Genomic DNA, 12716 nt, shown 5'->3' on the forward strand with positions numbered 1-12716 from the left:
TGCAGTTGACCTGACCTCAAACACAGAAAAGTCTAAACTGTCAAAGGAGGCAAGGCTGCAAAACTCAAGATCAATGTATAAAAATCAACTGCATCTTTATACACTAGCAATGACCAAGTTAAACTGAAATTAAGAAAACAATTTCATTTACAATAGCATTGAAAAGAAGAATACACTTAGAATAGGTCTTTACCAAGGAGGTATAAGACTTGTAAACTGAAGAATCACCACCCATTGTTAAAAGAAATTAAAGACTTAAATACATGCAAAGATATCCAGTGTTCCTGGATTGGGAAAACTTAAAACTTCAAGATGGGCCCGAAACAGTGACTTGAGAGACTGAGGCAGGAGGATCACAGGTTTGAGGCCAGCCTCAGAAACTTAGACTCTGTCTCAAAATAAATTTTTTTTTGATACAATACAGGATTTATTGGTGTTGTGTGTGATTAAGAAGGGGACAGCATAGAGGAAACCCTCATGAATGCAGGGCCCGCCACTTGTCCAGGGGACCACGATTGGGGATATATTTGACCCCACAGCCATCAGGAACGAGCCGCTTCTCAGCCACCATGTCTTCAAATTCATCAGCATTAAATTTGGTAAAGCCCCACTTCTTTGAGATGTGGGTCTTCTGGCAGCCAGGGAACTTGAACTTGGCCCTTCGTAGGGCCTCAATCACATGTTCCTTGTTCTGCAGCTTGGTGCGGATGGACATGATGACTTGGCCAATGTGAACCCTGGCCACCTTTCCCTGGGGTTTCCCAAAGGCACCCTGCATACCTGTTTGGAGCCTAGATGGGGGACATCATGAGATCAGAAATATGAACATCTACTCAAAGTGCTGTCTCCAAGGTCCCTTAGGGCAACCTATACAAGCAACAGGCTGCATACACTACCAAGGAGATTGCTGTTTGCAGCCATTGCACACTGGGCCACCACAAGTAAAGGAACCCAGTCGGCTTAATTAGCTGCAGAATTTTTTTTTTTTAAAAAGGGCTGAGGTATAGCTCAATTTCCAGTTTAAATATATATATATATGTATAACATTTAAGATGGCAATATTTCTAAGTTGATCTACATGTTCAATGCAATCTCTATTAAAATTTCAACTACATTTTTTTGAAGAAATTGATAAGATGGTCTTAAAATGTATAAGGAAATATAAGGCAGTCCAAGGAGCCAAATAATGTTAAAAAAGACTCCAACTTCCTGATTTCAAAACCTATGACAAAGCCATAGTACTAGTGCAGGAGTAAGGATAGACAGACACATAGATAAATGGAGTAGAACAGACCCAAATGGAGCCACAAACTCAGGGTCAGCTGATCGTCAAAAAGGGTGCTAAGACCTGTTCAAGGGAGAAGGCAGCCTTTACAACAGATGGTGTGGAGACAATGGGGCACCACAAGCAGAGGAATCAAGCAGGATCCCTGCTTCACACCATACACAAAAATACATTCGAAACTGCTCAAAAATCAAAATGGAAGGGCCCAAACTACTAAACCTTAGAAGGAATGTAGGTCTAATCTATAGGATCTTGGATTAAGCAACACTCCCCTAGTTATGACACCAAAAGTGTAAGTAGCCAAGAAGAACTTGATAAACTGGATACCATGATGCAATTTGTACACCCAAGGACACTATCAAGAAAGTGACTTCAGGGGGTTGGGGTGGTGGCTCAGCCTAGCATGTGCAAGACGCTGGGTTTGATCCTCAGCACCACATAAAAGTAAATAAAATAAAGGTATTGTGTCCACTACAACTAAATAAATAAATAAAAAGAGAAAGTGACTTCAGCAGGGCACACACAACATCTATTAAATTTGGGGGGGGGGTGTTAGTAGAGCACATGCTTAGTGTGCCCAAAACCCTGGGTTTGTTTCTCACAACCAAAGGAATAAGGGAAGGAAGGCAGGAAGGAAGGAAAGAAGGAAAAAAAGGAAGGAAGGGCAGATCAACCTACAAAACAGGAGAGACTATTGCAAATCATGTATTTGGTAAGAGTATAAAATCCAGAATATATGAAGAACTTACTATTCATCATCAAAAAGATAAATAACCAAATATTAAAAAGTGAGCAAAGGATTTGAATAGAAATTTCTTCAAGGAAGAGATCCAAGTAGCTAATAGGCCCATGAACATATGCTCAAAACCACTCGTGATTAGGAAAATGCAAATCCAACCCATCAGGACAGCTATAACCCAAAGGGAGCTAAGGGGCTGGGGACTGAGCCCAGTGACAGAGCCCAGTGGCAGAGTGCAGGCCTGGCACGTGCAAGGCCTGGGTTTGGGCCTCGGCACTGCAATTCGGATAACAAAACAAGATAAAACGACAGTAAGTGTGACGCTCACGTGGAGAAACTGGAACTCTTGTGCATTGCCGGTGGGAATGCGAAGGGGCCTGGCTGTGGAAAATGGGCCGGTTCCCCAGACAGAGAACAGAGAACCAACAGAGAACAGAGAACGCCGTGGCCCAGCGTTCCTCCTGTAGGGTGTGTGTGTCCATATATACCTTGGTTGCCAGGGGCTGGTGGCAAAGGGAAATGGGGACTGACTGCTAATAGGTACAGGGTTTCTTTTAAGTGTGAAGAAAACGCACAACTTTTTCAATGTATTTTAAAAAAAAAAAACAATGAATTGTCTGCTTTGTCTATTTATTAACTTTGTTGTTTGTTTGGGTGCTGGGGATGGAACCCAGGGCCTCACACATGCCGAGCACAGACTCTACCACTGAGCTACGCCTCTAGCTCCAATTGCGGACTTTAAAATGGAAAATTTATGAGAATTATATTTCAATTTTTGAACAAGGAAAAAAAAAAAACAAACAGGCACAGCTCTTGCCCTGGGGGGAGTTTACATTCACACACACACACACCCACCCCTACACACACACACACACCCCTACACACACACACCCTACACACACACACACACACACCACACACACACCCTACACACACACACACCCCTACACACACACACACCCCTACACACACACCCCTACACACACACACACCCCTACACACACACCCCTACACACACACACACACACACACACACACACACCCTACAGAGCAAACTGACTCTGTGTCAAGTGCTCTGAAGGAAGGGTTCCAAGAAGAGGGCTGCCATGTCAAGGAGGACACACCCGAGTCAGGGATCTGCAGTTAGGGAGAAGGAAGAAAGGGCGGCCAGGTGTGATCCCAGAGACTCACGAGGCTGGGGCAGGAGGATCGCAAGCTTGAGGCCAACCTGAGCAACTTAATAAGACTCTGTCTCAAAATAGGTTGGGAACGTAGCTCAGTGGTAGAGTCCTTGGGTTCAATCCCCAGTATCAGAAGTTAAAAAAAAAAAAAAGAAAGAAAGGGATGGGGCAGGGCAGGGTGGAGAGAGAGAGAGAGAGAGAGAGAGAGAGAGAGGATGGAAGACTGGCAGAAAAAGGAAGAACAGGGGCAAAGAACTGGTGGAGAGATCCATGCGGGCATGGTAGTGGGGTGCACAGGAGAAGCACTCAGGGAAGGGCAGGAAGGGCGACTGACTGTGCCCATGGCCTGCTTGGAAGTGGGGGAGGCTGAGCTCGAAAGCAGGTGGGGAGAGCACCAAGCCCTCTGCAATCCTCCTAGAGGTATCAGGAGTTCATTCCTCCTGGTTGAGGCCACTCCTCCTGTGACCTATGCAGGGGGGACACATCCGCATCCTTAATTCCTGTTGCAGCCCCCCCCTGTCCTGATGCTCCCGGGAAGGATGCATGGATGGAAACCGCTTCACTGCCATGGCAACGGCAGCCACTTCTGCCTCCTCCTCCTCCTCCCGAGGAGCCAGGTGGGGAAGTCTGCCTGGCAACAGTGTGGGTGTCAGGAGCCAGTGGCAAAGGTGCAGAGAAGCCCCGCCCCCAGCAGGGGCCTGGGGATCCCCTGTCATTTACTTGCTTGGCTGGGATCCCAGGTTCCCTGCTTCTCCTTCCAGTGGAGAGTCACAGCAGCCACTAACATCTGGACAGTCTTTTATGGCTCAGATTGTGATTCACGGCAGCCTGGGACGTGGGATTACTGGCCCCTGGGACTGATGAGGACACCGAGGCTCGGGGAGGTGGAGGGGGCCTGCTAACCCAGTGTCCTCCCTGTGCTAAGGTGTGCTGATGTCACAGGGCAGGAGCCATCAACGAAAGGAGAGAGGGGGAGGGGGAGGGGGAGGGGGAGGGGGAGGGGGAGGGGGAGGGGGAGGGGGAGGGGGAGGGGGAGGGTCCCACCCCTGCTTTCCCCCTGGTAACCTCTCTTTTGGGGACGTTGTGCTCTGTCCCTGTCTGGCCCACTAGAGCCCTGGGAGAGGTCATTTGGGGATTGTGAGATTAGGGTGGTAGGAAGGACTGTGGGAGGAGGGACTGCAGAGGGCATCTCTGGAGGGACACCCCAGGGGCTGGGCTTGAAGGTTTCTCTTCAAAATGCGCAGCTCTGAACTTGAGCACGGGCATTAAGGACCACGGCTAGCATTTTCTGCACTCTGTGCCAGCTCTGGGCCAAGCACTTGGCATGCACCCACTCGTCTGGCACTCACAACCACAAATGAAGGATGGGTCACGGCCCCATCCATCTAGGGAGAGAGTCTCAACTCAAGGCCTCAGGGAGGCAGAGTGCCGCCAACCAGGCTGTTGGACCCCAGAGCCACCTGCAGTCCCCAGCCCCAGGGCAGACTCCCCCTGCCTCTTCTCCCCACCCCACCAGGGAAGATTAACGGGGAGGGCCAGGAGCAGGGGGTAGAAGGGCCTGGGCCAGGGGCGCAGAACCTGTTGGAGGAAGAGCTGGCTAAGTGGGGGCGGGGGAGGGGGGAAGGGTTCTCAGGACCTACCCTTGGCCGCACTGGCCAGTGCTCCTTACAGGTGGCATTTCATCTCATCCCCAGAACGACAGGAAGAGGCAGTAACAGCTAGCACTTATTATACGCCAAGCATCTGTCTAATGCCCAGGGACGTCCCACTCATTTAATTCCCCAGGCGAGATGCCGGGCAACGTTAGGGCAGGGTAACTTGTCCTGCTGATATGGAATTTTACGGGGGAGATAAGGAATTTTACGGGGGATTCCAGACAGAACTCAGGGCCTTGGGCGTGCCAGGCAAGGGCTCCTCCCCTGAGCCACAGTCCTCGGGCTCAAGATGCCCCAGACTCACTACGCTGCCAGGAAAGGGGTCAACCCTTTCTCCAGAAGAGACCCTTTCTGAGGTCACAGGGTGATTTGATCCCCTCTCCAGGGAGCACATGTCACCTGAGACCCTGTGGAAGACTCCACCGCAGACTCTGGCCCATGGCTGTCCAGAGCTGAGTGCAGGGGAGGAGCCAACAGTGCCCACCCACCTGGGGGAGCTTATTTTTGCTCAGGGTACTTTTGTCTGGAGTCACACACACAATCCTGATCCTCCAAGTGGCATCAAATCCCTCCCTAAAACAGTCCTTGAAAGGCCCCGATGGCCAGGCTCCCTGCTCTCTCCTACAGCAGCGAGGAAAGGAGGCAGGGATTGGACCCCAGGGCCCACCGCCTCTCCAGGCCTCTGGGTGCAAAACAGGGGTTGGAGGGCTACTCTCGGGACCCTCCCCTCATTCCAGGATTCCTGCCTGGAGGACCCCATTCAGCAGGCAGTGGTGGCTGGCGGTGTCAGAGAGCCTGCCTCCCTGGGGCTGGGGCCTGGTCCTATGAGCCACGACAGCAGCTACCATTTCCTAATCCTTACCTAAGTGCCAGGTGCTGTGCTGAGTGCTCTTCCTGTGTCCTCCACTGAGCATGCTTACCCTGCAGCCCTGAGAGGCACGCACAGTCACCACCTCCACTTCCGGATGAGGAAATGGGGCTGACAGGCTGAGCTGCCTGTGTTCACACTTGCGGGGAGCAGAAGCGGGGCTCCTGCACTCCCTCTTCCTCCTCTGCAAGATGGGGAGATCCCACCACTCCTGGGGCAGCGGCAGGCTGATTAAGCAGCTGCCCAAAGCGGCCCTGATAAACTGTGTCCCACTTCCTGTCCTGCAGAGCCCAGCCACCAAGTCCCACCTGTCACAGCTGACAACCACAGTGTCATTCCCAGGCTGCAGCAACAGCCTTGTATTTCAGCCAAGGATCCCAGTGTCCCTGGTGACCTGTCTTAGGGATGACAGCGAGTGGCAGCTTGGGGATGGCGGTCCACTCTGATGGCCCATGGGGCTGCTGACCACAGTCAGGCAGTGACAGGCTGAGCAGCTGGCAGGGCCCGAGGCTGATGAAGCACCCAGGGGAGCCTCTGCCCACGTCCTGCCTCCAAGTCCAGGCTCTTCACTTCACTTTGGGGACCAGCAGGCGCAGGACAAGAGCACCAGCGGAGGCCTCCACGTCAATTGTCTAACTATGCAAGAGTTACAAACCAAGATAACACCCTCTTAAATAAAATAGCCCTGTCCTCTGACCAGCCCGATGGCTGGAAGGCCAGGCTGTGCGGTCTGGTCTCTCTGACGGCGTGGAGTTTGCAGTCAGAAGGCAGCGGCATCTCCAGCATCTGGGAAAGTCAGCACCCGTACTCCCGTTTCTGGTGGGGCCTCACACCCAGGTCTGGACACACCTGTCAGCATTGGTCACATCTGTCCTGCTCCACAAGCAGCCAGTTTCTCTATCCCTTGAGCCAGGTGTGCCACACCAGCAGCATGGCCCAGCCCCTGGAGAAGCCCAGCAGTCCTGAAGGTAGGACAGGAGTCTCTGGGGTCCTGAGTATCTGCACTGGGTCTAGGGTGGGAGGGTGCACAGGCTTCTGGCAGGCATGTCCCCCTGACCCTGTGGGCCTCTTGCCCCCTAGTAAAAGATGTGGCTAGAGGAGGGCAGGGAGGGCCCCTAACACCCCGATACTGCTCAGGTCCCCTTTGGTGATTGTTGTAAGCAAACTGCTAAGTACTCATTAGAGACATGTTTGCAAAGGAGAGTCTCGGGCCACATAGTTGCCTGGACTCTAGGGACATCCCAGGAGGACAGAGAGTATGGGATTTAATACCAGGAAATCCAGATTCCAGTCCCAGTTTTGCCACGTGCAGGCTGTGACAAGTGGCTTTGTGAATTCCTCTCTTGGGTCCTGTTTACTCCTCTATAAAACAGGGAAGGTATCCTCACCTGGAAGCGTGGTAGTGAGGAGAGGCTGGTGCCCAACTCGCGGGGACTTTCACCTTCACTCTCACTGCTAACGGCGGCGCAGCCTGTCATCCTAGTTGACTCAGGAGGCTGAGGCAGGAGGATCGTAAGTTTGGGACCAGCCTCAGCAACTTAGCAAAACCCTGTCTCAAAATCAATATAAAAAGGGCTGGGGGCGTAGCTCAGTGGTTGAGGTTCCTGGGTTGATCTCTAGTACAAAAGCACCCGGGTCTCTTACTGTCTTCCAGCACAGCCCTCACCAGGTCCCAACATGGTCACTGACAGTGCTTGAGTCCTCACGGCAGGGACTGTGCCTCCCACACCACTGAATCCCCAGCACCTAGCATTATGCCTGGCAGAGTGAGCACCCAGCGAATGTCTGACGGGCTGAGAGGACCTCGAGGCCGAGTCACTCCCACGCCCCTCCCCCCTGCCCATCTGCACTCTGAGCATCCCACCTTCACACGCACCTCTGGGGACCACCCTCAGGGACAGGCTCTAGGCCTCCATGAGCTCTAGGAAGAGAAGCACCACAGCACACCTGCGGGGTGGACAGAGGTGGTGGGGGCGAGATGCTGCAGGAGGAAATGATGGATGAGTTGCCCTAGAGATAAAAAGGAGAGAACTGAGCCAGTGACTCGGGAGGCTGAGGCAGGAGGATCAAAAGTTCAAAGCTGGCCTCAGCAAAAGTGAGGCGCTAAGCCACTCAGGGAGACCCTGTCTCTAAATAAAATACAAAATAGGGCTGGGGATGTGGCTCAGTGATCCAGTCCCCCTGAGTCCAATCCCAGTACAGAAAAATAAAAGGGGGAGAGGACTTCCAGAGGCAGGACCAGCAAACACAAAGGCGCAAGGTGCATGAGGATCCGGGTGCTTAGCTCACCGTGGCCGAGTTCAGAGACGGCCATGGTGAGTCAGGGCGGGTGGGCAGGCCCGGGCAGCCCTTCAGTGTCCCACTGTCTAGACCAGTGATTCTCAGTGTGTGGTCCCTGGCCCAGCAGCAGCAGCAGCACTCCCAGGAAACTTGTTAAAAACGCAAATTTTAGGGTCCCGCCCCAGACCTACTAAATCTGAAATTCTGGAGGTGTGCAGAGAACTCTGGATTTTAACAAGCCTCCGTGTGAGTCTGAAGATGCTGAAGCTGGAGAACCATGGCTCTAGGTTTCTTGAGGAAGGCGATTAGGAGCCACGTTGGCTTTTCAACAGAGGGAAGCAGGTCAGCACCCCACTTTCAGGTCATCTGGTGAGGATCCATCCAGGGCAGCCTGGAGAGGGGCAGGTAAAAGGCCCCCATCTGAAGGGGGGCCTCCACAGACCCTCACCTCCAGCTGGACAGAGGCTCTGTGTGCTGCAGAACAATGTAGCTGCCCAGGTGAAAGTGGGGCCCCCAGGGAAGCCACAGACCCCTGCTGGCACAGGGCCTGTTGTCAGGGTGACCACCTGTCACTTGGAGGAAAGGGTCAGCGTCCTATGGAGAGGTCAACGATGGGGAGTTGGTTGTCATGGCAACCTCCCCTCAGGTGGGGCAGGGAAAGGGAAGAAGGAAGGCTGGTTGCTCCCAGAAACCCCCCATCCCAGGAGGAATCTACTGACCCCACAGCCCTCAGTGCCCCCCATCTAGCCCACTGTCCCCTCCTCTGTGCATCTGGGCCCCCGGTGGCAATTTCCTCCCCTCCCCTCCTCCTCAGTTTGCTCTACAGCCTCCTGGTCACAGCCTAAGGGCTGGGTTGTCTCCGGGGTTACAGCCTGGGCTTCAGTAGCTGTGTGACCTCCCCTCCAGAGGCCAGGGCCTCTCCTCAGCCAGCCTTCACCTTCTCTGGCCAACTAGTGCAGGGGCAGCGACTCATGTGGGGGTGGTGACCCAGATCAGCAGAGGAAGAAGAATAGGACAGTTGTCCCCTCCCAAGCAGAAGGGCCCTCTCACTGCTTTTTAAAACATTCAGGGGGGCCGGGGATGTGGCTCAAGCGGTAGTGCGCTCGCCTGGCATGCGTGCGGCCCGGGTTCGATCCTCAGCACCACATACAAACAAAGATGTTGTGTCCGCCAAAAACTGAAAAATAAATATTGAAAAATTCTCTCTCTCTTTAAAAAAAATATTAAAAAATAAAATAAAATAAAACATTCAGAAAGAAAGCCCAGGGCAACTTGGGCCCAACTTGACCCTCAGGAGAGAAGAAGGCAAGAGACCACCACACCCCCAAACCCGGGAGATTGCAAGGTTCAAGCGGTCTGGGTCAGAGTCCTGTACTGATAATGTTCACTTGGGCAGGCCTCACCCCCTCCTGAGCCTCAGTTTCCTCATCTGTACACCAGAGACAGTATCTGAACAACCAGGTCTGCTTCCCGGGGTTACCCCAGGATCAGGCCAGGAGACGCGCCCTCAGGGGGAGGCAGAGGCCTGGTGCCTCCCTGAGCCCTGCCCTGTTTCTAGGGGAGGAGGCAATGTCCACTCCTGGGTGGCTTCTCCTTGCTGGTGGGACACCTTGTGGGGAATAACAGCAGCTTTGGGGTCAGACATGCCCCATAAATACTGACTGCGGGTGCTGCTGTTTTCACCATTAATCACGGGGCAATGGATGGATGGAGGCCTGCCTGGGAAATCGCTTCCTCCAGGTAATTTATATCTCCTATGCTCCTTGCGGTCTTCATACACTACAGTCTGCTAGACGGATGCTTGCTGGAAAGCAGAAGCCACGTGCTTTTCGGTTTTCCTGCCAGGCCCTGGCCAGTTTCTGGCAGAGGGCACCCAAGGATCTCGGCCAGGAGGGGCTGGAGGTCTTCTCTAACTCAGGCAGCCCTCCTGCCTCCAGGGAGAGGTCCTTAGCCCTGCCCAGGGAGTCCCCGGTCCAGGACCCTGAGTGTCAGGGTCTCTTGGGTGAGCAGGAGCTGAGTGGCAGCAGAAGGATCTGGGACCACAGGGAAGTCCCAGGGCCACCCCGGCCCCTCCCACTGAGAGCTGATAATAGGAGTGGTTCTAATTATGCGCTAATTGCTTTCTTCCAGGCAGCTTCTGGGAGCCCAGGAGTTCAGAGTTCATGAATAAATGAAGAGGGAGGAAGCAGGAAGGGATGTTTATTGATCCACAAATCTCCATGTGCAGCCCCGGCCCCACAGATGCTCGGCCATGCGGCTGTGACACTTTGAATACGTTAAGCCCAGCCCCTCTCTCCCTGTAACAAACAGATGGGGATGGGGGCAAAAGGAAGTTACCAGAGTGTCCTCGACTGGCTTTGGGACATTCTCAGTCTCCACACTACCCTGGACTTACCCTGTAGTCTTGGGCACTCACTGACCATTTCTTGGGCTTTAGCTTTCCCTGCCCCCTGCCCGATAGTGTCACAGTCCCTCTCAGAAAGCCCTGCTTCAGCATGTGAATGAGGGAACCACAGAGCCACAAAGAGTCCTGTAGGGAGCATCACAAGTTCAAAGCCAGCCTCTGCAACTTAGGGAGACCTCGTTTCAAAATAAAAAAAAATAAGAGCCGGGCGCGGTGGCCCATGCCTGTAATCCCAGCGACTAGGGAGGCCGAGGCAGGAGGATTGGGAGTTCAAAGCCAGCAGCTTGGAGAGGCCCTAAGCAACTCAGAGAAACCCTGTCTCTAAATAAAACCCAAAAAAGGGCTGGGGGTGTGGCCCAGTGGTTAAGCTCCTGGCTCCAATCCCCAGCACCAAAATAAATAAAAAGGGGCTGGGATGTGTTCAGAGGTCCAGCGCCCCAGCCTTCGATCCCAACCTCCACCCGAATACCTCTTTCTCTAGGGGGCTGTAGACTGCAGGGAGGTGGTGGGAGGACACCACGTTTGGTGACACCTCTGTGCAGTGGGACACCTGGTAGATGCCGGCTCTGCTGCTCCCTGGCAGGCTGGGTGGGAGGCCCCGGCAAGGCACTGAAGCCTCCCGAGCCTCAAGCTGCTCCATCTGCTGAAGGGGAGCCGCAGATGCTGGGCCGGGAAGGTTCGCCCCGGGCACCTGACGTCCTTCGCCTGGCGCCTTGCACACCGTAAGTGTGTGGGAAGGGGAGCTGGAGTGCCAACGCTGCCAGCAGCCCTGCGAGTACAGAGTACAGGCCGAGTACAGGCCGTTGCCAGCATGACAGGTGATAGAGGGCGGGGGTGTAGCTTGGGGGCAGAGCGTTTGCCTAGCATCAGTGAGGCCCTGGCTCCACCCGTGGCACTGCAAAGAGCAAAGAAAGGAAGCACAGGAGGAGGAGGAGGAGGAGGAGGAAAAGGAGGAGGAAAATAAAGAAAGGAAAAAAAAAGAGAATCTAAGGTACAGAGAGGTCAAGCCACTTGCCCAACACCACGCATGAAGTGGTCTACTTTGTCTGGTGCACTTTTGTCCCCAGGAGTTGGTACATGATAGGTATCCATAATTAATGCCCAGAGTTACAGAAACCCGGAGGGGAAACAAGAAGCAGCCTGGCCTGGTGGTGCATCCCTGCCATCCCCCTACTTGCCTTAGTTCCAGTTATTTGGGAGGCTGAGGAAGAAGGATCATAAATTTGAGGCCAATATGGGGAACTTAGTGAGACCCTGTTTCAAATGAAAAATAAATAAATAAATAAAAAGCCCAGTAGTAGAGTGCTTGCCCGGCAGTTGCAAGGCGTAGGTTCGATCTGTAGAACCAGGAAAACAAACATTCTTTATAATAATGAAGAATAAAAACAGGCCCTGCTTCTATTGACCAAGGGGGACCAATGAAAGGACTAGATTGAAATTCCCTTCAAGGTCACAGTGAAGTGCTGGGTCTGCAGGAGCCCAGGACTCCTTGCCTCCTGAGTGGCTAGGACCAGCCGGATGGAGGGCAGGGGTCCCTGGTGTGCACTTACTGAAGGAAATACTTTTAGTCCTTCGTGATTCCAACAAGGAGTGAGGAAAGCTGGCCTTTGGCCTCTAGACCCCGTTTCACCTCTGCCTTGTTGTGCGACTCTGGGCAGGTGACTTCAGTCCTTAGAATCTCAAAGTCCTTGTCTAGGAAATGAAATGGGGATGGCGAGGCCCCAGCTCTGGGGCTGCTGTGAGGCTGCCGTGGGAAGCCGCTGGGAAGCTACAGGGCACAGGGGCTGAGCACGGGGCTCAGGTTTGCCTCTTGGGCCTGCTGCTACCTGGAGGAAGGGCTCTGGGCCTCAGATTCCACTCCTGTAAAACAGGGACACCTGTGCCCACCATGGAGGGCGTGGCGAGCTGACCAGCCCCGTACTGCCACCCCCACAGGATGAAGCTGGTCCCAAGAGCTCAGCAAATCTCTACTGGACACCACCGTGTGAGAGACCCTGAGGTCCATCACATATGGGGAAAACAGAGTCCCCAAGAGGGGCAAGAACTTGCCCAAGGTCACAGAGCCAGCTTTGGGCAGAGCTAGGCCTACCTGGGAACCAGGTGGGGCAAGGTCCCTGTCAAGACTTGGGCTCCCAGGGGGTATGAGATGCTCACGACCCCCGACAACATGCACCCGGTCCATCCTGATCATGGCTCGAGGACTCTGGGGGGCTAAGGTGCCCTTCCTCTGGTGCTTCTTGGTGGCTCCAAGGCTGTCTAGTACCAGCGAGGAGTGTCAGAGGACATGGAGGGCTGACCTGCCTT

The 12716-nt window shown here is 53.6% G+C and overlaps 1 protein-coding gene and 1 non-coding gene across 2 annotated transcripts in view; both read right to left on the bottom strand.

The window, feature by feature from the left end:
* The window catches only part of Nkain1 (sodium/potassium transporting ATPase interacting 1), a 41512-nt gene that overhangs the window by 20845 nt on the left and 7951 nt on the right, over positions 1 to 12716 (bottom strand). The gene's annotated exons all lie outside the window — the stretch shown is intronic.
* Positions 840 to 974, bottom strand: LOC114094567 (small nucleolar RNA SNORA70). Its single transcript, XR_003583074.1, has one exon. It is a non-coding gene; the product is annotated as a small nucleolar RNA SNORA70 (small nucleolar RNA).

The sequence above is a fragment of the Marmota flaviventris genome, chromosome 10 (assembly GCF_047511675.1).
Source record: "Marmota flaviventris isolate mMarFla1 chromosome 10, mMarFla1.hap1, whole genome shotgun sequence".
NCBI classification, from domain to species: domain Eukaryota; kingdom Metazoa; phylum Chordata; class Mammalia; order Rodentia; family Sciuridae; genus Marmota; species Marmota flaviventris.